Source organism: Mus pahari, chromosome 5, assembly GCF_900095145.1.
Source record: "Mus pahari chromosome 5, PAHARI_EIJ_v1.1, whole genome shotgun sequence".
Taxonomy (NCBI): domain Eukaryota; kingdom Metazoa; phylum Chordata; class Mammalia; order Rodentia; family Muridae; genus Mus; species Mus pahari.
The window spans coordinates 4,783,455-4,810,311 of NC_034594.1; the positions used below are offsets into that span (position 1 = coordinate 4,783,455).

Consider the following 26,857-nt stretch of genomic DNA (forward strand, 5'->3'; position numbering starts at 1 on the left):
CGGTACAATGTGAGATCCTAGCACTGAGGAGATAGAGACAAAATGACCCGTAGGGTTCCCTACAAGTCAGCCGCCCTTCTTTGTGAGACTCAACCAAAAAGAAACTGTCCCAAGACACACATTTCATGTTCCCAAGATTGTCCTTTGACCTCTCTATATATGTGCATACAAGTGTGTGAGTGTACAAACATACACACACACACACAGAGCAAAAAAACTATAGTATGGAATTTCTAAAAGCAAGAATAAATAATAAACAATGTTAGCAGATATAATCATGAAAAGAGTAACCAGTAAAATTAGAACAAAGAAGAAACATATCATTTTGAAAGGACTTAATAATAGATTTTTATTTGATTCTATGATATGATTTTAGGGTATTAATATAAATATAATCACCTGACTATGTTTCAAATTCTTCATAATGAGAATCAAAGACAATCATTGAAGAGTTGTTGATCAAATGGAAAGAGCAAAACCTAAAGATGTCTAGTGAAAATTCAAAGCTTAAATAAAAGATTAGCAGGGGTAATTCAATCATCTTAGGATAAGTAATTCAATCATTTAAATAACAATTTACTATGAATATTTAAAGATTATCCTAAGAATTTACTTCTAAAGATCACATCAACAAGTTGCAAAGTAAATGCTAGCACATTTCTATCTGGAAAATAATTTGATAACTGTTAGTAAATATTCTTGGAAATGAAAACGTACATACCATTCTCAGAATAAAATGATATTTCCTTGACATAACAAAGAGCATTTAGTCAGACACAGTAGTTAAAATTCCCAATCCTAGCAGTACGGAGGTAGAGTAAGAAGACTTTGAGTTTGAAGCCAACATGAGCTACATAGTAAGCTTTTTTCTGAGAGAGAGGAGAGAGAGAGGGAGGGAGGGAGGGAGGGAGGGAGGGAGAGAGAGAGAGAGAGAGAGAGAGAGAGAGAACTTTTTGTTAGCTTATAGCTAACATCTTATTTTATAATATGTTAGATTCAATACAAAGAAGTCACTACATCGATGGTGCATGCTCAGCCTCAATTGAAACATGAACAACCCATCCCCTACACATAAGGCTCAAGGGAAGGGAACAATGGTGGAAAGATGGTAAGTACCAGAGGACCAGGATATCTGATGCAAGATAGTGTCTTTTATATATATCAGGAAAGCTATATCCATGAAGTTTCAACTTAGATATGGTGGTCTAAACAAGTCCTGAGAAATGACAGCACCAATTGCCATGCCATGGGGAAAGCTTCACAAGGCTCATCTCTTGATGAAGAGCTACAAGTAGTTAATACTGTGAAGACAGGAAGAGTCAGTCTTCTCCATGGATAAACTCCTGATAAATTATCCAATCCCAAGACACATATCCGTGAGACAACACGAAACGAACTCTGCAGGGTTGTATCTCTCTCTCTCTCTCTCTCTCTCTCTCTCTCTCTCTCTCTCTCTCTCTCTGTGTGTGTGTGTGTGTGTGTGTGTGTGTGTGTGTCTCTCTGTGTGTGTAAAACAATAACAATTTTACAAAAAAGAGGCCCTGAGTGAAATTCTCAAAAGAAATGTTTTTACCATTACTGATCACCACCATTTCAAAAATATTCAAGACTTGTCAAGAAAAACATATGTACACACAAATATAACCAGAAACATAAGCTATTATATTCATTACTTTAAGAAAACAGGAAAGTAGGGCTGGTGAGATGGCTTAGTGGGTAAGAGCACTGACTGCTCTTCCAAAGGTCCTAAGTTCAAATTTCAGCAACCACATGGTGGCTCACAACCACCTGTAATGAGATCTGATGCCCCTCTTCTTGTGCATCTGAAGACAACTATAGTGTACTTATGCATAATAATAAATAAATCTTAGATAAGTAAATAAATAAATAAATAAATAAATGAAAAAGAAAACAGGAAAGTAGATTCATAATTTTTAAAATAATGTATTCATTTGTCTAAGTAATCTAAAGGAATTAAAATGACTTTAGCAATCTAAGTATACTGTTAAGTGATCAAATCCAAAATAAATACACAAAAATTAATAATATTGCTAAAATAGCATTCATCCAAAATGTAGTGAAACATATTCATGATGCACAATTAAAATATTAATCTTTAAAATAATTGTGTGTTGCTAACAGTGAAAAATATAAAACATTATGAGGGAAAAAAGGCTTTCATGTAAAGAACATATCTACTGATGAATGAGGAGGAATAAAGTTAATATAATGTCAACGCCCCCAGATAAATTCTCAGGACAGTGCATGTAATAGAGTTTATTTTGAAACCAATCCAAAAGTTTATCAGAGGAATAAGTCAGGAAAAAAGGAGAGAACTTAATAAAGGGATCCTTATTAGTGGGATATGAAGACATATTTAACAGTGATTAAGAGTAGATGTGCCACAAGCCAATTCTACTAGATTAAAAAGCAAAATTACATCTGCCCCTAGAGGCATTGCAGATGTGGCTGCTGTGTCACATGTGGCTGAGAGAAGTAAGGCTATGTCTATGCTCAGTGTTCTGGCCTAATGAACACTTAAATGATTAGTAGCCTAACTTTTGATGAAAAAAATGAGCCCAAGATGAGCATCAGTTAGTCACCAAGCAGACCCAGATGGGCTCCCAGGATGGGTAGCAAGCCAGAGACTAGAAGAAGGTCCTGGGGGGAATTGAACCTGAGACAGACAACCCTCACAGGTGGACTGGGCAGGGACCAAGCTGGAGGAGACTGGTGCCATGGGGCCTGGACAGGGAGTTAGCCTGAGATGACCCATGCCAGCACCATAATGCACAAGTTGGGCATAGACTACTCCTGAGATAACCCCAGACACACTTACTTGCTACTAAGTGGACAAGAAAGTAGTGAGGAAATGGAAGAGAAAGAGAAGCAGAAGGATATGGGCATAATGAAGAGAGGCAGAGCTGGAGCCTCAGTGGTAGTGAGCAACAGACTGATGTGAGTAGCCAGTAATGCCACCTTGGACCACCGTGGGTGGGGATGGGGGTCTTGGTCTGTGCTATCACCAAGGACCACATCTGGGTCCATGGCCCAGCAGCAGCAGCAGCAGCAGCAGCAGCAGCAGCAGCAGCAGCAGCAGCAGCAGCAGCAGCAGGGTTCTGTTACCGCCAAAGGCCAGGTGGACATCCCCATCTGGGCTGCTGCCTGGAGACAAATTGTTATCACCTGCTGCAGCACTTGGAAGAGTGGGACTTATGCCTTTCCCTGAGCAGTACAGCAGAGATGGTCCTGGATGTGGGGTTGCAGGAGAGCTGGGTCTGCCTCTAGTGTGCAGTAACACGGATGAAGGAGAGATGGCTTTCTCCCCTCCATTATCTGACCAATCCAGCCAAGTTCACTGGGTCTCAAGGGAGGGATCGGGGATTGAAGAGAAAAAGACAATTAGATAACATGACATAACTCCAGCCAGTGCTGAGGTTGAAGTGGGCTGATTTTTTTTTTCTCCAGCCTACTTTTGTACCATTTTAAGCCCATACAAAGAATAAGCTCAGTTCTAGGTCAAGAACAAACAAGGCAATAAACACAGTCTAAGCAAAGTCGCTGTTTCTAGTGGCTTACCAGGATGTCCAAGATAAAAAGACTGTCACATATTCCTCAGGTTGAGTTTACCTTGAACTTTGTATTAGTCCAAATGTTAATATTATCTGAGCCTACTTCCCGAGTTCTAGCCCAAAGTTAAATTCCTGCATGAGCCTACTTCCCTGTCCTAGCCCACTGTCAAATTCCTGCCAAATCCTACAAGGTGACCCCCAAAACTCTCCACACTGATCCCTCACCATCTATGGCAGGCAGAAGTGCTGGCCCTAGGATCATGAGAGTAGGAGAACTGGCCTTGTCTGTCACCAGCTGAAACCATGGGCTGGAGAGATGGTTGATTGGTTAAGAGCACTGATTGCTCTTCCAGAGGTCCTGAGTTCAATTCCTAGCTACCACATGGTGACTTATAACCATCTGTAATGGGTATTCAATGCCCTCTTCTGGTGTGCCTGAAGACAGCGACAGTGTACAAACATACATGAAATAAATAAAGAAAGAAATCTTTAAAAAACAAAAAACAAAAAACAAAAACCAAAACCACACACCTAGACACTCAAGTCTAGAATAAGTTTACTTCAGGGATGGATAATGTGCTTTAACCGTGAGCACACTGGAAGACATGCTAAATGGAAGATACTGTGGGGCCAGTAAGATGGCTTAGAGGGTAAAAGTGCCTGCCGCCATGCCTGAGAACCTGAGTTTCCTTTCCAGGACCCAAGAGGCAGCCTCTGAGAGCCAGGAGTGTGCTCACGTGCATACACATGCTCTCACATGTGTTGCTCAGGCTGCTTTGTTATGGAACCGGGAACTGCCTGCTCAGGGGTGCCACTGCCCATAGTGGGCTGGTCCCTCTCATAGCAATCATCAATCAAAAATTGTCCACAGGAATTTTCTCAACTGAGCTTCCACTTCTGGGATAATTCTCACTTGCACCAAGGAGACAGGAAGACTAAAAAGGAAACATGCCTTTCTGTTTAACCTCGTGAAATAAATTCTACCACATTCTATAGAAAGTATTAGTATATAGTTCCTCAGTAGTTCCTCATCTAACCTACTCGGAGGTCTTCCAAGAGTTACATATTCAGTTAGAAATAAATGTAATAATCATTAAATATTAGTCCATCTTTCATGAAATTTATCCTGGTTTTTGAGGAAAAGAGTAGTAAAGGATAAATGGGTTTACTTTAGCTAGGTCATAATTCTTATTTATGAGTCTTGTTAATACTCCTTTTCCAGAGGGAAAAAATTAGGCACGATATCTTCATTGAAATTTGTGAAAAAGAAGAAAGAATGTAGAGTCAGAGGGTATGGAGGAACAGTGAAACATAGTGCTCTGAATATGACATGATCACTACATTCATGAATTTATAGCAGCTGCAGTTACATGTAAAAGATCAAGCTGATCTAGTGTGGATGAGTGAGAAACTCATGAGGGAGAAGCTAATAAAGCTCTCCCCCAGTGAGGCACTGGTAGCTGACTGTGGTCCTTCTTCAGGGATGTGGGTGCAACTGGTTGCCTTCCAATGCTCTATGGATGGCACCACTCAGGTACATATGTTGGCACTGATTGGACACAGTGGTTTATTTTTTAAAAAAGAAAAAAAAAGGCAAGGACATGAAGTTGGAAAATACATGTGTTGAGGAGGCCTGAGGGGCTAGGAGAGGGACATAGGAGGGTTAATATATTTCATTGTAGACACATATGAAGTTTTCAAAGAACACTTTTGAAGGAGTTTCAAGGAGAAATGAGATTCTATCACTAACAAGAAGAAAGCATAACTTTTAAATTCCCCAATGAAAACGAGACCTACTTATGAGTTAGGATGAAACAAAATTCATATTCTACCAGTTGTCAGATAAAAAAATAACAATGATTTTCCATATCCTTCAAAGAAAAGTAAGCAACTGACCAAAAATAAGCTAGAGTTTAGATATCAGAAGTACCTATAAGGTAAATTTCATTCTGGAAGGAAGTCATAAATGGTATTCCTTAATGATGAATCTTGAATGCCAAGATGACCCGGGGAAATGTGTGTGCTGGTGCACTAGTGGCACAGAGGTTATGGTGTTAACCAATCACTTCTTCATTAAATCTAAAGCCTGCTCTTCAGGAGGGAACTTATTCCCGAAAGTGTAAACCTAATCAAAAGTTCATGGATGGAGGTCATTGGCCCCAGAGGGGATCAGCTATTGTTATTCTACTAAATTGTTATGTTGGCACACCACCTTCTAGATATTTGTGTTTATATTCATCAGTTACTGCTGCTCCTCACCTTTATCAGAGAAGTTTCTCTTTACAGTGTGAATGCAGAGATAAACAATTGGTATAATTTTATACACATATGAAATTGTCAAAGAATAAGTAAAAGGTTTCAAGTATCTCATTGTATTTCTATTATTTTCTTGTTTGATTTTGAAAATCATCTAAATTGTTTTAGCCCAATAGACATCAAAGTTTTTGTTTTAAAATTCCAAGGAGATTTTTTAGTATGATATAATATCATAATATTTTGTCAATATTCTTTTATTTGTAAGTTCAATTACTATGCAGGAAAGGAGAAGCATGATTTCCCATATCAGTTTCATACAATTTTGAAAAAACTCTTTGTAATTATTTTAATTGTACCAGATTTACTGGAAAAATGTCAGAAAGCTTAGAAAAACATGTACGTTTCAGATTTCATTAGATATGTATAAATATCTCCTATGACATCTTTGCCAAATAACAATCTATACTCCAGCTTGCATGAATGAAACAGTGTTTGTTGAATGATATACATAGACCAAATTTCTCAAAGATAGATGTGCTTAACGTTCTCAAGCAACTGTACAGCAGCGAAGTAAATATCAAATTATGCAAGTCTGTGCCATGACTTACATGCATTGTACTTTTCTGTTTCTGAGTCTTTAACACTGCGCAGATAAGAGAAGCACAGATACAACTAAGCCTTGACTTTAATTCATTAGTTACTCAATTCTCTCCCTGTGTTGGGGATCAAACACAGGCTAGGAAAGCACCCCTCAAATGAACTGTGTCCCAACCCTCTCTGCTTTTGCTTTAATTTTACTCTATATGTCTTCTGAGATAGATGCTGTGATGGTTTGTACATGCTCAGACCAGAGAGTGGCACTACTATGAGGAGTGGCCTTTTTGGAGTAGGTGTGTCACTTCGGGCGTGGACTATAAGACCCTAATCCTAGCTGCCTGGAAATGAGTCTTCCACTAGCAGCCTTCAGATGAAGATGTAGAACTGATTTACCTCTATCCAAGACATCCTCATTCTAATGTACCCACAGGACCCTAAAGCATTTTACAGAGGGTACCCTTTGCTTACACAGAGAATTACCAATGAATTTTATCTGAAAATCTGCAAATTTGAGAGCTCAAAAAAAGAAAATTCCTCAAACCACTTGTGTTCCACATTTCTAATTCTTTTTGTAACTTTCCACAGAATCTTATCCATAATTTTCATTCATTTCTCAAGCCATAAAGCTCACAGTTTGCAAAATTTCAATTGAGTTTTCCTGTATCCTGTGTCAAACAGCTTTAAATGATACAATTGCTTCATCAAAAAACAAAGGCATTTAGCAAACACTTCCCCATCATCATTTTGCCCTGAAATCTCTGGGACCCAAGGACACAGTTGTTCTTGTGTGTGTGTGTGTGTGTGTGTGTGTGTGTGTGTGTGTGTGTATACGTGCATACATAATCTTCATTATGAATTGCTTACAAACTTCATAAAATAATTCCACTGAATAGCTATTATGCTATTTTTTAATTTATCATTTATATTCTCCATGTTCCTATTTTGCAATCCTACAGTTGTTGCTTTACAACATATATTATACCCTTCATTTTTTTTTTTGATAAATTATGTGAAAACCTTTTTCTTGAGATGATACTTACAAAAGTCTAACAAGGTCTCCATCCTCCTTCTATTCAAGTACAACAAGCTCTCCAACTGAAAAGTCCTTTGATAATTAGCACTTTTAGTTTATACAAGACTTGCTATTTGAATAGAAATGAAATTTCAATCATGAAATCACTACTATATTTTATTTTTATTTTATTTATCCTGTTGATCACCAGCCACACAAAATGGAGTATAGTTCTTTTACTTTAGAAAATCTCTCTCTCTCTCTCTCTCTCTCTCTCTCTCTCTCTTTCTCCTTTTCTTTTTTTTTTCTTTCTTTTATTTTTGTAAACAGGGTTTCTCTGTGTAGCCCTGGCTGTCCTGGAACTCACTCTGTAGACCGGGCTGGCCTTGAACTCAGAAATCTGCCTGCCTCTTTAGAAAATCTCTTATTGCTGTAATTACATCGAACATATTATTATTTTCAGTTTGATGGTTGCAGTTTAGAATGGATTTACTTGTTTCTGTTTCTTGTCCAATACATTTTAGTTGCTTTCTTGACAGCTCTTCTCCATATTGGGCTAACCTTGCCTCTGTCTGTCTGTCTTTTGTTCTCTTCTGTTTTCTCCTCTTGTCAGCCAGCTTTATGTTCACTTCCTGGAGGCTGTGGAATTTGAATTGGTGACATAATAAACTAGTTAAAATATTTAACTAATTTTAAAATTTCACTTACTCACGATGGAAACCTCCTACTCCCTCCACAATCTCATGTATAATGATCTTCTAATGTGGCGGGCAGATGGTATCCTCGTTAACTATCTTAAATGGCTGCTTGGAGCTGGTGAGATGGCCCAGCGGGTTGGAGCACTGGCTGCTCTTCCGAAGGTTCTGAGTTCAAATCCCAGCAACCACATGATGGCTCGCAACCCCCCGTAATGAGATCTGACGTTCTCTTTTGATGCGTCTGAAGCTACAGTGTACTTATTTATAATAATAAATAAATCTTTGGGTGGGAGAGAGCAGGAACTGTGCAAGCGGGGCTGACAGAATGAGTGGGGTTGTCTGGAATGAGCAGAGCTCCTAAATTCAATTCCCAACAACCAGATGAAGGCTCACAACTATCTGTATAGCTACAGTGTGTACTCATATACATTAAATAAATAAATAAATAAATCTTAAAAAAATAAAAAATAAATGGCTGCTTGGTATTTTCAGCTTGTAACTTCTAGGTAAGTAGGACAAAATTGCAGGAAAAAAAGGCATGAAAGTTGAAGTTGTGCAATCTTCTAAGTCAATATTAGGCGAAATTTGTGTTTTTTTTTAAATTACTTTAAAATTTTTGTAAAATGAGCCTAGTGGTGGTAGCATACACCTTTAATTCCAGCACTTCCGAGACAGAGGTCGGTGGATCTCCGTGAGTCTGAGACTAGCCTGGTCTACACAGTCCCAGGCCAGCTAAAGCGATACAGAGAAACCCTGCCTGAAAAAAAAATCTTTTAAAAATGATTCTAATACCCTTTTTTCTAGTCTTTTATTTCTGGTGTTTCCTGACTCCCTGTTGCAGTACTTTTCTTCAGGAGATGTGTTCAAACATCTGTTTATCCAAGAAAGGACTTCAATTACTAACTGAAAAAAATATTTCCCCCCAGGCTAGCTTGATGAACATGGATGATTCAGGTTCCTGCATTGCATAAAGCCCACCACAGTACATGACTGCTCAGACAGTAAAGAGACGCATCATACCTTACCATCCCAAGTATGACTGCCCTATTGATATTCTCTTTCCATGCAATCCAGCCTCAGACAGATCATTCCCAACTGGATATGTCTCTTCTCTCAATTGCTTCTCATGGACTCATCTTTGGTTTCTTTGGTCAGTCTGTTTAAGCATCATTTATATTGTGTGATATTTTCTCCCTGAGGAGTCAAGAACAAACATCTACTGAGAAAACAGAGTAGCAAGAACAGACCAAAGAAATGATTTCCCGGGATCTAGCTTGGTTTACCAAGAACAAGCTTACATAAATTAGGCAGTTTGTCACCAAATAGGCCACTCCAACATGAAGGATGACTCATGGAAACTGGTCAATGGAACTCCCTGCCCAGTGAATGTTCTGGTAACTATTCCTCAGAACAGTCTCCTCTCTAATAGCAATATTTTACTGCTTATATAAGCAAAGGAGCTTGTGAGTCTTATAAGTTTCATGAACTTCCTGAGACTTTTGAACTTTCCTTTTCCTACCAACAGGGAATTTTACAGTTTAGACAAAAGAGTTACACAACCATCTGAGAAAGTTTTTGAGAAGTGTTTTCTGTAGTTCTATTCCACTATGATGAATTACAGAAAGATCCTTAATATTGTCCTCACTGCCCATGAGCTGTACTTAGCACATCATACCCAGGTGCCATGTACAATTCAAAATAAGCTATTCTTCCATTTATCTACATATTTTAAAGCACAGCACACAGTGAGAAAACAGCATGATTAAACTCAAGAATTCAGGAAAAAAAATGTAATTTTCATAAAAGGAGAGTTAAAGGATCTGGTATTTTGCCTCACAAAAGCAATTGTCCTTCATGTCAGAAATAGAAAGAAAAATGGAACTAATTATTTTTCTATTCTCTCTGCAGATATTATTTCATTATTACTAACAACATCATTTCCATATGAATGATTTGGATTTAGTGAATTGGAGACAAGTCATGTGGAAGCCGGTTTTGTCCAAGACACAAAAACACAGAGGCATTTCAATAATCAGAATTCAGTTGTTCATTGTGCTCAGTGATGGTGTAGTCTCAAGATGATTGCACCTTAAATACGAAATAATTACACAGAATATTGTGGTTAGTAATAGTACTATCAACAGGTGAATCTGCTTAGAAAAGATCTTTATTTATGTATTAAAAGTATCATTACAAATACTATTGCTAATCTGAAAGTCTCAGTTATTATGGTAAACATTCAAATATATGTTAAAGCCAATAGCTCTCCATCACACTTTAACTCTACTGTTATATTCATCACAATGGATAATTTATGAGAAAATCACTGTAGGAAACTACAAAAAACATCACTCTGCAAATGATACAGCACCTGAATATTACCCAGATAATTTAGGAAAGAGTCACTGTCTATAATAACTGTGTGTGACCCTATAGATTAGTGAGACATTACCAAACACTGTCTTTGGTATATTAAGTCATGTATATTTCCCATCATTTTCACTCAGAAATGTGTACACCCCCCCCACACACACACTTAGTTGAAAATAACTGAGGGTTGAATTACATTTAGTAAATTTCACATTCAAGAGTTATCATATATATGTCTGTTTGAACTAACAATTAAGCTTTTGTACTAGATCAAATGTTTTGAAATTAAGTTAACAAGTTTCATTATGACATAAAGACATGTATCTAAAAATTCATGTTACTTTTACTTTCCTCTTTGCAAATTAATCACAAAAGTAATATAGTTCTTGATATGTGGGTATAAATTTGATACCACTGCTATAATTTGAATGCAAAGCTATGTACATTAGCAGGCCCGGGGTATATTAATCTATATGTATATGCTAAAATTTTCATGAATTTTTAAAGATTATGAATAGAACAGTATTACATTGGTATTACATTGGCCATTATGATGCATCTTGTTTTTAAGACATATGTTAAGAACCATCAGTAATAAAGAATATTTCTAAAGCTTTGTCATTCATAATTCTTCTCCAAAGACATTCTTGTCTTTTAACATTATTTTTATTTCGAAAGAAGAGGAAGTAGAGGGTGGGCGAAAAAAAACCAGGGCACACCTGTGAGAAGTAATGCTCCGGTTACTTTTTGAGAGAAATGGGTAAGGAAGGAAGGAGGCAAGAGCAGAGAGACAGGGACAGAGAGATGAGAGAGAATGAGATTGATTGTATGAGTCCACTCTTCCTCCAAATGCAGAGTGACAGAACTCTCCTGGTTGGACTGGCTCTCACTGCTGCAGTACCTAACAGAAATACAGGGGTTTTATTTTCTAGAATTTGTAGGTAAAAGCTTAATTCCTATCTATTTTAAGAGAAAACTGATGGGTCAAAAAATGTGTCGATGGAAAAACCATGAAGAGCGAGGAAACGTTCTGGCTGCTGGTGGGCAAGTATTTTTGACATTGAAGTTGAGAAGAATAACACGCTTTAGGCCACATTGCACTTGGCATGAGATCTTACAGAAAACAAAGTGCTTGACAATTATCTTGGCTGCATCGCACCCAACAAAGCAGGGAGAGCCTGGCATATTGTTCTCTTGTTACAGAGTTAGCCATTAACCAGTGTGCTCCAATCAGGCCACAACTTGGGTCTTTTTGACAAAAACTAAGTCTTGGATACCATCCTTTCTCCTCAAGGTAGTCACAGTGAGTTTCTGTAAAATAAGGGTGGTAACAAAGTACTTTTTTCCTGTTTGACACCCCCCTCTCCTTCCCTCCCCTCTCTCCCATTTGCTTCACTTTACAGATCATTCTTTCAGAGTCATCAGAACAATTTATGTAAAGGCACAGGTCACATGTACAACTATTTTTAAAAGCAGTTTATTGTCAAAATTAATAGAGGATGGCAGCTCTTTGAAGTATACAAACAGATACAAGTTTTCTTCTAAATTATGCAAATATGTGTTCAGAATATTTTTTTTTCATTATCATGTGGTCCACTTTCAGAAAGGAAGTCAATAAAATTATTGACTTCATAGAAAATGAAAATTGAGTAATTCTGGCTGAGGTAGTTTGGATAAAGTGTTTCCTGTTGTCTCAAGTTTGAATCCTCATTCTATAGTTAGTGATGCTGTTTGGGGAGGCTTAGGAAGTGTGGCCCTATTGGAGGAGGTATTTCTCTGGAAGCAACCATAAAGTTGCTTGCTGTTTTGAGTTGCTTTTCTTTGCTTCCTGCTTGGGGCTTAAGATGTGAGTCCTCAGCTTCTGTTCCTGCAGCCATACCTGCCACCTGCTACCCTGGTCCCCGACTCTGTCATCATGGACTCTTATCCCAGTGGAACTGGAAGCCCAAAGTAATTCTCCTGAAAGTTGATTTGGTCATGGTGGTTTTTCACAGGAAGTGCGCACTGGCTATAGAAAATAAGCAAACAGCTACGCGGCTTCTATACAGTGCGAGTTTGACTGTCATCTTTAAACTAATGCCTTTTATACGTGGCCAGAGATATCTTACAAATATATCCTCTGTATCTATACTCTTCTATTCAGGTATTTCACCCAAGTTTCATTGAATATAGTCTGTGCGACTTCGTTTTAGAAATAAGATTCTGAACTGGATACTGTGATGAGCTTTTGATGGCAGCACCCAGGAGGCCGAGTGAAGAGGATATTGAGTTAAAGCAGATTGGATTACACAGAAAGGCCCCATCTCAAAACAGCAACATAACAATAATGCTCACTTTTTAAGTCCTAAATGCAGTTTTCCTTTAGGAAAAGAAAAATCATTGCTATGCCACTAATGGTCTGGATTTTTATCAGAACAGAAACTAGCGTGCTTGAGATACCCGGTGCTCTGGCGAATTCTTTAAGAACCCAGATGTCCAAGACTGCAGAAACAGCAGTCTGAGTGCTGTCTGCTTATGCATTCCGTTTGCTAATGCGAGACGCCTTACTTAACTTTAAAAATTAATAACGTTGATTAATAACGTTCCATCCTTTGCGTGCAGCTCTCTTGCATGAGAGCAGTCTGGGTTTGAGGGCGGGGATCTTGCTGAACCTCACAAGCACGCGTCACCTGCCTACCACGAGGGCAGCCCGGCTCCAGACCTGCCCAGGCCTACTCCCTCTGCGACGCCGCCCGGCCGGACTGGACTTGCTCTGGGCGGCAGGATCAGGTCCCACCTCTGGGCTCTGAGCGGTTCGCTCTTGGAGGATCAGGGCGGGTGTGTAGCCGGAGTCGCTTCCTATTGGCAGCCTTGCCGGGCGTCCGGACATCTGATTGGACAGCCCCGCCTCCCCACGGGCTGAGCTCATTGGACGGCGCCAGCCGAGGGGCGGAGCGCGTTCCCCCGGCTTCTTGAGCGAGCGCGCCGGGCCGCTGAGCCGGGCTGAGGCGCGGGAGCGGGGCTGCGCGGCGGGCTGCGGAGGTAGGGAGCGCGGCGGGCGGCGCGGGCGGTGAGGGCGGCGGGCCCGCGGCTGGCGGCTCGTGCCCCGCGGGCGCCCCGGGCGAGAGGAGCTCGCCGCAGTCCTCGGCCGGCGGGCGGGCGGGCGGGGACGGAGCTGCGGGCGCGCCCAGCCCTCCACCGTCCTGTCAGCCGCGGCCACCACACACACGCACACACAGACACACACATTCACACACACGCGCGCACACACACACACGCACACACACACAAAGAGCGCCGCGGCGGTGCGGGGAGGCTCGCCCGGGCCCGCAGCGCTCAGGCCGCGGAGACAATGCGGCGGGCCGGACTCCGCGACGTGCGAGCCGGGAAAAGTTTGCGGCTTCTCCTCGGTCTGGGCCGAGCCGGGCCGCGGCTTTGGGGAGCCGGCTTCGGGACGGGGCCCGCGAGCTCGAGCGCCTGCGCGGCCCGAGGCGTGAGGAGAGCCTTTAATACTTTTTTTTGGAGCGGGCGGGGAGAACAAATCCAAGTGCGGTCGGGCGAGAGGCGCTGGCGTGCCGCTGACGCGGGGACGGTATCCGTGGGAACCTCTCGGGGGCGAAGGCGGCCCGGGGCCTGGCGGGGGCGGGGTGGCGAGGTTAGAAGGTCGCAGAGCCGCGCTGCTTGCGACTGGCTCTGCTTGACCTTGGACCAATGATTTAACCGCTTGGATCACCTCGTGGGTGATCTCGGAGGCGACAGCCGCTCCGAGAGTCCGGTAGCCTTGAAATGTGTCTCCCATGGAGATTTTTTTTTTTTTTTTCTTTTCTCCAAGCCTCGTTGTGGTGCGGGAGTTGTGAAATGGTAGGCCGGGATATATTTATATGCACCCGGGACTCACCCTTCAGCCTTTCTCAGAAGTAACTTTTAAGTCGGGTGGCTTTAAAAACACCGATCCTTCCAGAGTGCAAAATAAGGTATCCATTACTTTATTTGCAATTCGTAAGACTGGTCTAGATACCCTGTTCTAAGTCCTTGAAGTCCTAGGGCCAGGACAGAACCAATCCTGAGGGTGAAGTAGCAGGTACCCCGAGCAAGCCCTTCTCCAGGCATTTTGGAGAAGCACGAAGTATTTATTATGCAAAGGAAAGCATAAAACAGGGCAGGCGTTTGTGTTCATGGCGTTGGTTTCTGTATCACTGGTTTCTACTGAAAAGTTTTGTTGAAGGGTGAGGTGTTGGTGGGGAGGGGTCTCCTATGACAAGAGAAGGAGAAGAAAACTTTATTTGTAATCCAAGTAAATCTTAAAAGTAATGTAAGTCTCCCTTGCGGGCAGGCACAGTAGCAATGCTAGTACATCTTGATCTAATTTTAATGAAGGATTGAAAATAGCCACCGTGTTCGTATCACTGACGCCAAGTCAGTTCACTTACATAATCATCTTTGTTGAGATGTGTTAGTGCTGTGTATAATTTCAAAGAATAATTACAAAGTTTGTTCTGACACTGCCACTGAACTATTGTCATTTGAGATTGATATGTAAAATAATGAAATCTTTTGGTTATCATGATAACCTACATTTTTTCCATCAAAATAAAACCAAACCAGGCTACGAACAGAACTCATGTAAATACTGCATACATACTTTATGGCAGTGTATAAAGAAGGTATTGGCTCTGTACATACATGTTCAAGTACTACAGTTTTATCACTTTGTGAGAGTGCTGCTTATATAGCAGGTGCTCCGCTGGCTATTTTCTCCCCACCATGGAGCTTAGAAGCTTATAAACAATGCAAGCTTCTAAGTTAGATATTCAGCATATATTTGCTCACAAAAATATCCAGTGCCCAGATAAAAATAATTGAAAAGTCCACTCCACCCATTCTTAAAGAGAATTATTACCATGCTTTTCTGGAAAGAAGGGAGAGATAGCAAAGAAAAAAATTACAGAAAAATTCTTGTATCTAGCTCGAAAGTTTATGGCTTAAAATAGGAATGCATATTTAAAGACAAAGACAACTGGCAGTGTTTCTAGGAGAATGATAACAACGTTGAATTAACATAATACACTTCATGACCTAGTTTTATTTGAACATGAGCCATTGAAGAGGTGTGTTTCTTAAATAATCAGTGGCTGTTTGCATTGATTGGATGTCTAATTAAATGTTGTAATCATAACTATAATATTTCACTTGAGTGCTGCCTCATTTTTAAACTCATTTAGAAAATAACATGAAAGCTTTCAATTTATTTGTAAGAAGGAATATTTTTAAAATCAAGTAAATCCTCAGTGAGGAAAAAAAATCTCAAATCTTATACCAAATGTAAATTAAACATCAAAAATAGCATCTTGCCAAAGTCTGTGCCCTAGACAAGCGCTGGATGTGGAAAAGATCCATTGTGGACTACAGTGAGGCCTGCTTTGTAGCATCAGAAGAATACTAAGGTCTTAACACTGGAAGCTGGAACATTTACTGTAGAATTTGTGTTCTTTAGTCAGATTTCCTAGCTGTGCAGCAGTGTCAGAGTTGGGAACAGTATATCTCAGGGTGTGCTCTTTATAGACAGGTATCAAGGTGCACTTGCAGAACTTGTAAAACCTCACACTATTGAATATCTCAAATTAGATTGTTTGTGAATGGAACCTGAATCTGTATTCAGAAACTCCTTTCAGTTTGAGAGTTGGTCACATAAAGTTGTAAGAATTAGTGTTTTAAGATAGTTTCCCAGATGCACAGTGCTTAACCATTTCCCTTGACTCCAGTCATGGTCTTATCCCTCACCTACTGTCTTTGCAGGTCAACCAAGTTAAAGCCTGTTAGAGAATAACTAGAGCTCCCATGCTTCCTTTCAGTCCTGTTTGTGGGAGTAACCTAGTGCTTACCATGTTAGCTAAATTCCATGTTAGAGGTTGAGAATGGCCCCTGGGATGGCAGCCTGAGAGAATAAGATGAGGATGCTCAATGGAGAGTTGCCCATTTAACCATTTAACACTCACATTAGAAGATTTGGGTAAAAATGCTGATACTTTGGCAGGCAAGTATGTGGCTGCATCCATGTATCCTGCCTTCTACTGTCATAGATATCTGTTGACAAATTTCTGTAAGCTCTGTAAGCAAATGTCCCCCAACTTGTGAGGATTTTTGTGTTTATTGAAAAAAATAGGGTATAAAAGAGAAGTTGAAAGAATAGGCTGAGTAGTTTACCAGACCTGATCCCAATCATGACATTTACTGGCAGGTGATGTTAGATGCATCCTTGCCTGACCTCCTGTGCCTTAGCTGCTTTACCACAAAGATGGGGATAATAGTGCCTGTCTCATAGGAGTTGTTTTCAAAATTATGCAAGATTATACATCAAAATACCATGTGCAAATAAATGAGCACATTGTATCTATTCAGTAGATGTAATTTTTAATTGTAATCCTTTCAATTTTCCTTTTTAGCCCTGGAGAGTCATTGAAGAAGGAAAAGAGGAAGCACACTGGATGAGTTAAGTAGAGCTGAGCGCATGGAAGGTCACATTAGGAAGTAGAAATTGTTGAGCAGCCAGCAAATGGTTAGGAGGAAGACGGAGGTTGCAGTGCCAGCTATTATCTTGGGTTTCATAGTAGCTTTCTGGCTCAGGTGGTTTCTCTACCCTCATCCCCCTTTGTACCATCGTATTTTAGCACTTAATTATATACTTTCTTGAATCCCTTTGCAAAGCACTGATTATGTGGTCTGTCTGTCTTTGAATCCTGGCTTTATATTTTAATTTAGTATTACTGATTCTGAACTTTCTGGGTTTAAGGGTAGCAGCTGTTTCCTTCTCATGGGGAGGTGGATAGGGTCTAGCTCTTAGAATTATTGAAAGGATTAGGTTTCTGCCCATGAAGCTAGGAATGGATACAGAATTCAGCTTCAGATTTGCTTTCTCATACAGGCATTTGTCAGTAAAGAGCAGGAGTTCTGGCCAAAGGGGTTCCTACTCAGGGACTTGTGACACCACCTGTGCTTAGTATTTAGATCTGTCAAAGGACTTTCTCTAGCATCAGTTCATTTGCTCCTGAGAGCAGCCCATTAAAGAATGTTGTTAGCAAAAGTGAACCAATTCCAATGAAGCACTTCAAATCCTTTCTCTTCATCTCTCTTCTCTTTGCTTGTCAAGAAAAGGAGTCCCATCCTGCTCTAAAAACTATTCTTCATAGGTTTAGGAAAAACCAATCATTGTGCTTTAACTCAATGGCCATGTCTTTTGTGTTGAACCACACAGAATCTGACCATTTTCTAGTCCGAGATAGTTCCCAGATTCCTAACATCTTTAAAACTCTCACCCTACTTGAATTCATATGGTAGCTACAACAATTTGGCCAATTATAACCTAGTTATAAAGTCTTAATGAGAGCATTATGAAAATATATGGTGCATTTGAAAGAAGAAAGCACTAGACCAAGTGAGTTTTAAGACTTCCCAGAGTTTGTGTGAGCCAAGTCAGTTTGCTCTGCTTTCCTCATCCTTGAATGAAGATGATCTTATTATAAGCATCTTCCCATTTTGAGGGATTGAGTATACCTGGATGCAAATGTTTTTATAAGAACTGAATGCCTTAGGACCTGTTCTATCCCAGAGATTTATAAATGAAAAATATTCACTTTAAAATTACATATACCTTTTCTGATAAATGGAATATCAAAAAAAAAATTACCTGAGGGACAAATTAATTACCTGTTGATAGATATTAAGAAGCAAAAACAAAACAAAACAAAAAATAAGTGTGTGTGTGGGGGGGTGTATTTGTTCCAGGGCCCACCCCTCTGTAGATACTAAAATCTGTGAGTGTAAAGCCTTTATAGAAAGTAGCTTAGTATATGAAGATAACCTCATCATATTTTGTATCATCTAAAGCAATCTCTGGATGACTTATACCTAATATAACATGATCCATGTAAGTAGTTGCTGTATTGTGTTGTTCAGGGAGTAGCGACAAGCTTTAGTTTATACATGCTTAATATTAAATTATTTGTTTGTTTTATGTATTGAGACAAGGTGTTGCATTAACCCAGTCTGGACTGGAACTTACTGTGTAGTCTATGCCGTCCCTGAATTGATAATTCTTGAGTTCAGTTTTCCAAATTCTGGAATTCTGAGGCTTGTGGCATGGAGCTTGGCATACTTTTACACACACACTCCACAGAAACTAGAATGTCATATGTGAAAAACAAAGGTATTTTACATTTTATTTTTATTGACTAATGCTGCATAATACTTGACTGTGTGTTCTGTTTTGAATCATTGTATAACAAAGACATAGATGGAAAAGACTCTAGGTTAGATTCAAAGTGGACAGTCCACTAATCTGGCTGGTAAGTATTGTATAAAACTGTGTGTGTGTGTGTGTGTGTGTGTGTGTGTGTGTGTGTGTATCTCACATGCACATTATGCTTAAGTTAAGGATGCCCTGAAATTATAAGATGCTGTTATACATTGACCAGACTTTAGGGATATCTCTTTAAAGTGTGTTGACATTTAATTGACCTTTGAAGGTTCATTCTGTTAATCATACTCAAAGTGCTAAAGCTATGGTTGACTGCTTTGGAATTTTTACGTTCAGTCGTGCTTAGCATATAAAGTCTCTGGCATAATTGCTGCTTATTTAGATAAAGTTTCCTTCTCTCTGAAAATGTGAATTATGCTTGTGTTTTGTTTTGTTTTTAAAACTTTGCTTCAGGCTAGGTAATGGTAGAGGTTTGAATTTAAGTCTTTTCCTGTTAGTTGTATGGCGGTATTGCTTTTTCTTGCATAAGTAATGGAAATTGTTTGGCTAAATGAAGAGTACTTTTTTTCATGTAAGAACTAGAGTTCTTCACAGCACAGTGTTAAAATTTAAACAAGTGTAACACTTAAAGTTGTGTATTTTTCAACAAACTTTTAAGAACCTTTCAGTTGTATTATTGTGGATTGAACCTATCAATGCATTTTTTTTTTACTAAATAAGAATTCAAAAGAACTATTTTCATAGTAAACTGTATTGACTTATTGTCAGTATAATTTTATTATAAACACACTGTAAAAATACAAAAACCCCAATTATTTCTTTTTAAAATGGTAACATTTTATTGCTTTATCCAGAGAATATCTGATGAAATGTTTTAAGATTTATGGGACTTAAACTTATGAAAATGGACTTTGGAAGTATTTTTGATATAGTTAGTTCAATGGACTTCTAAATTGGTGAATTTTTTCTTTCTTTCTTTTGATTAGTTTACTTAATATTGTCCATGGTAAAATGTTAACAATTCCTACATAGCTTAGAATGGCCTTGAAGTCATGACCCTCCATCCTCAAAAATATTAATTTTTTTCAATTTTTAATTTTATGTGTATGGACATTCTGCCTGAATATTTATCTGCACCATATGTTTGTTTGCCTGATGCCCATTGAGATTGGAAAAGGGTGTCAAGTACTCTGAGACTAGAGTTACAGACAGTTGTGAGTCTCCATGTGAATGATAGGACTAGAACTTGGGTTCTCTGGAAGATTATCACTAGCTCTTCAGCCCCTAAATTAATATTTTTAATATTTATGGAAATAACTTTTTTTCAAAATTATGATTGAAAAAAATAATGTTTTAACCATTTTTAATGATTAATCTTTGAGGTACCATACATAATTTTTAATGTTTTTACCTTAAAACAGCTATTAAGTAGGAAAATTTAAATTGAAGTTTAAACCAGAATTTTTACTTCCATGAGAAATTTTAGACTTTGCATATATGCCTTCATGCTTACAATGTACTTTGCTGTAAATTTTGAGATATCATTTATGTATTCATATAGTTCAAGTAAAGCAAACAGTTCTTGGCACAAAATTTGATATTTCTTATTAGTTCTCTATATTGTCTTGTCTTTTCTGTTCTTCCCTGTACTCCATTAAAACTGTTCTTTTTATTTTATGATGAACCCCCCTCCAAATGAAAGGTCATTTTCTCTTAGACATTAAACTTCAGACTATCTTATTGTGGGGATACAAGATATACCATGAGACAGAATATTATTTCAGTAAAACCTAAAGAATACAAATTAGTGCAGTGGTGATCATATGTACAATACTCAGACCAAGGATGACATCTCAAACTTTGTACACTCTGGTTTCAGTGTATTTTTCATCAATAGCTAGTATTTTAAAATCAGATATAACTAAACTTAATTTTAATATAAAGGCTGATATCCACAGGAAGCTTTTTTTTTTTTTAAGTTTTAGTCTGTTGAATGGATAATACATTAACAAAAATAAATACTTGCTATTTTTCCTTTATTTAATGTTCTGTTGTTCAGATCTGGAGATGGTCACAGGTTGTTTATTTAAAAAATTTATGAGTTTTCACATACTAAATTTTGGCCTAAATACTTCATAAGTGTCAGTTTATTTAATATTCCCTATGTTTTTCATTTTACAAATGAGAAGGTTATGTCTTTAGTTGGGTAGACAGACTATAAGAAAAGTAGGTAACAGTCTTGGTACTAAATAAGTAGCAACAGACAGCTGTGCAGGGTCTGGGGAGCGATGGGTGTGTTTATTAGGAAAAGATGGGACTCAAGCGTGCCCAGTATAAAGAGCAGCATGGCTCTAGAAGCACAAGTCAGTGGGCATCCACTTCTATATTTGCCAGGCATTGGCATAGCCTCACAGAGATAGTGTCCTTTCAGCAAGATCTTGCTCAGGTTTCACCAGCCCACCAGGTGGAGAGGAGGCCCCTGCACTAGTGCTGAGCAGCCCTCATGTCTTCCTCCTACGGGCATTTTTCAGCTGACTCAGGCAGTTTTGCCCCAGGAGGGTTTTCCTTCTCCCTCAGTTGGAAGCCTGGGCTTTGTAAATAATAGGAGATTTTTTTTTCTCCCAGGTTTAATTTCAGGCCAGTTCATCTTCCCCCTTGCCCTTCATATATTTCTAGTGCTCAATAGTGTTTTACAATTGTATACAACTATGAGACCAATAGTGAGTAACAGAATTAAAGGGCAAAGCAATCTTGTTTGAATTCAGGAGAGAAGATGAGAGAGGTTAAATGTAGAAAATGAGGAGTAAAGAAACATTGTGGAAATGAAGAGATAAATTGGGGTTGGGAGACTGATGGAAACTGAGAGGAGGATTGCTGATTTGCTTCTCACCCACACCTCCTCCCCACATTCACAGTAACAGGCAATGTCACTGTCTTTTGCCTGACATGCTGAGCCAGGGAGCTGAGACTCGTGGGAGTGGAAATTTTCTTCCTTTTGCATTTTGAGACTTGGGTGTGCTGCTTTAAGATGCCACTGGTATCTCAGTAATGTTTGTTTATACTGGATATTTTCTGGGTAGCCATTGTGGATAGGGCTTATAATACAAACAATACTGTTAGGAGGGACTGCAGATTCTCCACTGCTGTGTTTATCTTACTAGTTCAAAATCTGCTAGCACTGCTGAGCATATCTAGAAAACTCCAGAGGCAACGTTAAGAATAGCTTTAGAAGAAAGAAAGAAAGAAAGAAAGAAAGAAAGAAAGAAAGAAAGAAAGAAAGAAAGAAAGAAAGAAGAGAGAAAGAGAAAAAGAAAGAGAAAAGAAAAGAGAGGAAGGAAATAAATAAAGATTTGGTGCTGACCAACATGCAATTTTTCTTTAGAGAGTATAACTTAAGGTTGAGCATTTTTTAAAACTTAAGTGTAAAGGTAGGTTTTTTAAAAATGTTTTCTTAATCATCTAGATAAAAGTGCAGCACTTTCATGTCATAGAATATAAAATTAAGGTGAGGAAGAATTTGGAGGGATTCTAGTCTTATTTAAGTTCCATTTTGGTCACTTATAAAGATCCTTATTTAGATCATGGGTCTCAAAGTATTTCTTCCTGATTTATGATTGTAATAGGACAGAGTAATTGTGATCATCTCAAAAAAAAGGCACATTGCTAGTCTTATTTTAACTTTTTGGTAACTAATTTTACACCTCTCCTTCACTTTTTATCTTATGTGTATAATAATAGGTAGATTACTCATTCATATTTATGAAAAATAGTCACTTTAAATAAGAAAACGTTGAGGTATATGGTAAAACTGTTGATTTGGAGAAAGTAATTTCCAAGTGATTGTTTCCTAGGCATCTGATAGGGTTTGTTCGGATCCCCAAATATGAAATAAAGAGAATTAACAATGCCTTTCCCAGCCATGACATGGCCCTGGAATTCTGTTCAAACATTCGAGGACTCTAGGAAACAGAAAGGGATGGGTAGATTTCCTTTTTTTTTTCCCCTTGTATTTAATCTTGTACTTACATATTTTATCCTATTGTCATGAAAACATTTCTCCTCCTCTGACACTGTTCTCATTAGACTCTAGATTACCTCTGTGCCCACTTTTCCATGTTATACAGACATGGAACCTGGGCCTAGAAGCTTGTAGAGTGGGTCCCAAGCTGCCTTGCTCTCTCCTTCCAGACCTATGAGTTTCCCAACTGTTGCTTGTTTATTGCAGCTCTTCCTGTGTTTGTGCTGTTCGCCTGGCCTGAGCTGTCTTTTAACCTCACTCTTAATGCTTAACTTTACAAGTGAAATTTGAGCCAGTCACATTGGAAATGTCAGCCGTTCCTAGTGGTTCAATTCACATTCAGCAAATCCACTGAGTGCTTATTGACTGAGTAACTGTTATTAGAATAGAAGTGTTTTTGTTTTTTTTTATCTTGCAGATTTATAGTTATTTCATGAAAATCTAAAAAATAAAATCTTATTTGAGCCACTGAACTTTAGATAACTCAAAACATTTTAAGTCAAATATTAACTTGCCATAAAACTCTCCTGAAAGTGTCTAATTTTCAGATTAAGCAAGCTATCTTCAGCTAAATTGCCCATTTTCTTATGAAATGGTATAAAGTTGTGAAAGCTCATTGAAAGGTTGGATTGTGAATAAGACTTTTGTCCTGATTTTTATACACTTTATTGCTATGTACCTTTTTTTGTTCCCTGCTTGTATCCCATATTTCTTAACCAAACAGTACTACAGACAAGTTCTTCTACAGAAAGCTTTATAAGTTAGCTTTTAACTGCTATGTCTGTAACGATACTTTCAAACAGTTGTGTAATGCTTCTATTTAAAAAGATGTGGGTGTGGAAAGTGATGGTGAATGAATTCAGGGTAATTGGTGACTCGTATTAAGAAATACCACTAGTTAAGGGAAACCTGCTTCCATGATTTATTTATCTTTAATTTTAAAAATCTTTCTACCTCCTTTATGCAGTTCCCACTGTATCTCATAAATTAAAAAAAAAATTAAGGAATTAGAATCATAGTGCTTTATTGCTGTAAGGATTCTTTAGAGATTTTAATTAACCCTCTTACAGAGAAAATTGACATCCAGTGTGATCTAATGAAATCAGGTAGCTATTGGGTTTAAAAGCCCAAATAACATTTTAATAGTTTGTTTCTATTAGTATATATGCTGTTCTACTTAAGCTACCCTAACTGCTGATAATCAGAAAATGGTAATGAGGGAACATAACTAATAGGGACATTGGTCCCTTGTCTTTTTACACATACCTTGGTCATTTCTCCAGGGAGTTCTGTGAAGCGCAGGTATTACTATTTCCTTTCACAGAAAAAGTAGCCCAGGCTCAAAGTTACAGATCTCCCATAGCCCGCAGGTCTGCCAGGTAATTCTGTGTTCTTTGTCTTTCTGTTATTTAAGAATCACCAGCTGGTCTTGGAGAATTCTTACACGACAGAGGGTGGGAAATAACATCTTCCTATTGACCTTGGCTGTCTTTGTTAAATTGTATGTTCCCTAAAAAGCTGTATAATTGTAAATATGGTGCATCTTAAGATGATGTCTTAGAGATTCAGCCAGCATATACCAAGCACCCACTTTCTGCAGGGCATCTCTTGGGGCACTTCAGTAGATGTAGAGGTAGAATCATAACCATAGGTATAGGTAGAGAGAAACTAAAGGTCTCTCCTTTCCAAAGACTTGCTTTCGTGGGAATATGTGAAGTATACTGGTCCCTATGTCTGAAATCAGTCGTTCTTTCTAAATATGTATATTAAAATTCATATGAAAGTAATGTACATTGTATAGAAAAACAGGGAAGTGAGATTTTTAACATAGTAACTGACTTCTTTTTTGTCTTGACTTTTTTTTTTTTTAACTTGATAACCTAATACTTAAAGCTTAAGGCTCTGCCAAGGCATAGCTTTGAAAGCATACTCACAATTGCTTTCAGAATGAATCAGTTTGGAAATATGATATTCTGGATATTTTATGGCAATTGATTATTATTAAAGACTCTAAACTAGATGCCTTTATAAATGTTTTCTAAAATTAAAAAAAATGTGTTAAGTAGTATATTATTCTATATATTTAGCAATACCAGATAACTCAACTTTCTACCTTAAGTTAAAAGTAGTGTTTTTCAGTTAGTGATATTGTTAAAGACTTTTTTTTTTCTTTAGAAATAGTCTTACTCTTCTTATTCATACTAGCCTTGAACTCCTGGTCTCAAGTAATCCTTCTAAAACTACAAGTATGTAGCAGCCCCACCTCAAATAATGGTTTTGAGGCAGTTTCCCTATATAGCCCTGCCTGATCTAAAACACCCTTATATATTCTGTGTAGCTAGGCTAGTCTCAGCTTCTGCCTCCTGAGTGCTGTGATCACAAGTGTGCTTCACTATGCCTTTTGAAAAAATATTTTAAAGCACAACATTTGTTATAAAATTATTCACATCTGAAGCAATATATTACCTTGTGGTATAGTGCTGACCATGCTGAGTTTTTACTGAATGGGAATTAAAGCTTTAGTTTTGTTTCTTTTTTAAAGCATTTCAGCATTTGAGTTCATTTCTGTCCTGTGATCGTTACAGTAAAACTTAATATTCCTGATATTTCTTTAGAAGCATGCTATCTTTCAGCAGAAACAGGAGGGTTTTTCTGTTCTCTGGAAGGAGTCTAATGGAGCACTAGTCCAGAGGGAAGAGCTGAGCCAGCAGACTGTGGTCCAAGGGAGGTTGCCTGGGAACTGCTGACTGTGAGGTCAATAAAGGGAGCTGAAGTGGATAGAATGGAGTGGGAAAGTCCCCTATTAACCTGGAGGCTGGGAGGCCCTGACCTTCTGGAATCTCCCACCTTAGTGGAAATACTGGGGAAAGTAAGAGGACAACTACTAGCTAATGGGGGTGAGTGGAAAATGAGTGATAAACCCAAGGTCCTGATGTCCTTGGGAATATCTGAATTTGACCTAAAGAACAACGAGTTCTACTTCATCATAAAGGGTGATTTCAACTCTTTGATTTTTTGGTTAATATTTCATGTTAATTTTATAATAAAAATATAATTATTAATGAGATGTTAATTGTCTCTTATTTTTCAAATGCATGCCTTCTCATACTCTACAAATGGTCCAGAATACCAGATTAGAGTACTCAACAGTGAGCCATGGCTGTGACTTTAGTGCTGCAATTCTGATGTCATCATCAACATTATGTTGTTGATGTAGTTGTCTTGGTATCGGCTTCATTATGCTGTAGCAGGGATAAGAAGAAAGTGTCATAGTAGATATCAATTGATATGCAGTAAATACTTAGGTAAGCCTCAGTTGAACCAAGGTTATAAATGTGTAAAAGCCTTAAGAAAGGAATACATATATTTTACCTTTTTTTTAAATTTATTTTTTCTGCCATTTTAGTGAAGAATGCTAATTGAATAAAATAATTATGTTCATTTCTAGACCAGGAGAAGATTTAGTCTTCATAAATTTAATCTTTACTATATAAGATATCTTGTAGATAATTTTTTTTGTAGAATTTGAGTTTAAAATAGTTGTTTGTATGAACAAACTCCATGGGAAGTTCCTCCGAATAATTTTCATAGCTTCTGTTAATTTTCACAAAACAAGGTATATAGCAGGTAGGTTTTTATATTACTTCCAGGAACAACAAAGAAAGCTATGAGCAGATTCATTGGTGTCATCATTAGCAGGAAATGCAGTGAAGATGACACACAAACCCGGAGCCTAGCCAAAGCTAGGAAGAAACTAGGCTAGAAGAATGAGTCAGAGAAGGTGCACATTGGTTTTGAAGTGCAGAATTGTGTTTGTACATTTAGTTATTCTCTGTTTCAGATGAGTTGTATGCATGCTTTCTACAGTAGGAGAGAAAGACCGGTTGCCATTTGTTCTTTACAGGTGTGTCAAAATCAAAACAAGAGGTGAGATGCCAGTACTGTTCATGCAGCTGCCTGCACCCTAGGGTTCCAGGAGTCCCTGGAGTACAGAGGGATTCAGAACCTGGGCATTGGACCCTGTGCTGACAAGGAGCCTCCCATTTATGGACCGACCACCACTATAAACATGCAAATGTGAAGTTGGCCATCTACATGGAT

At 38.4% G+C, this 26,857-nt stretch overlaps 1 pseudogene; it reads left to right on the forward strand.

Annotated features, from left to right (window-relative positions):
- The first annotated feature begins 2,441 nt into the window (after nt 1–2,441).
- LOC115064152 lies at nt 2,442–2,562 on the forward strand (annotated as a pseudogene).
- Nucleotides 2,563–26,857: the final 24,295 nt, after the last annotated feature.